The sequence below is a fragment of the Adiantum capillus-veneris genome, chromosome 18 (genome assembly GCF_014529385.1).
Source record: "Adiantum capillus-veneris isolate H3 chromosome 18, ASM1452938v2, whole genome shotgun sequence".
Lineage (NCBI taxonomy): Eukaryota > Viridiplantae > Streptophyta > Polypodiopsida > Polypodiales > Pteridaceae > Adiantum > Adiantum capillus-veneris.
In genome coordinates this window covers 50,891,253-50,892,195 of record NC_140948.1, presented here as the reverse complement: position 1 = coordinate 50,892,195, position 943 = coordinate 50,891,253, and positions in this window count along the sequence as shown.

The following is a 943-nucleotide window of genomic DNA, read 5'->3' as shown; positions in this document are numbered from 1 at the left end:
ACATCTTTGACCAATATGGAAGACGATCATGCCTATGTGTACCACACCTCAGAGATACAATTGGCCATGGACGTGCAAAATGTGTAGTGCCATTCTCGGGGGGTTCACTACGTGTAAAACTACCATATCACGTGTGTTCAAGACATGTTTGCAAAACCCCTTATCTGTGAATTTTTTAAGGAATATAATATATCATTTTATTTAAAAATCTATAAGTTTTTTTCAAATTTGAAAAAATAATGCCCTTCTGTGTATATATTTCTGTAAGTTTCAAGAACTTTAAATACCCTTCTGTTGAACTCATGTGATAGGTTACATTTTTATTAGGTGACCTCCACGGGGTCTAATCTTGGTTATCGGGGTCCTAGTATATCTCAATGGCTATTTCCAAAGTGTTACCTAGCAGTGGCACCATGGCAATTGTGTTTGGGAATTTGCTTGTCAGTTCTATTGTTCCCCCTATGTGTTTTGTCTTTAGGTTTAGCAAATGTGCTCTTTGCTTTGCCCTCAATCATTTTCTAGACATCATTTTGGTCAATTGCGGTACATTGTTTCTTTGTGGTTGGGCCAGATGGGCCTTCTTGTTTATCTTTCCTCTTCAATGACAGAGTTGTGACCCTAGTGTGGTTAGAACCAAAGGTGTTCTAGTAGGCAAACTACCACACATACCAAGTCTTAAACAGATGTTGGCTTTTTACTTGAATGTCACATATTTGAATGCTGAAAAAAAACCTATGTTTACTGCAATCTGACCTACAAATTTTGAGATTTACCTCTAAATTCTATATTTGAAGGTAAGAACTCCTACAAAGTTTAGACAAATTTAGTGTAAAAACATCAAATACAATAAATTTGCCTCTAAAATTTCTTGTAGGTGGGTTTTCATTTTTTTGAAAAAAGCATTGTGTACTTGAGTGCTCTAAGAGAATCTAAGTTTAATGTT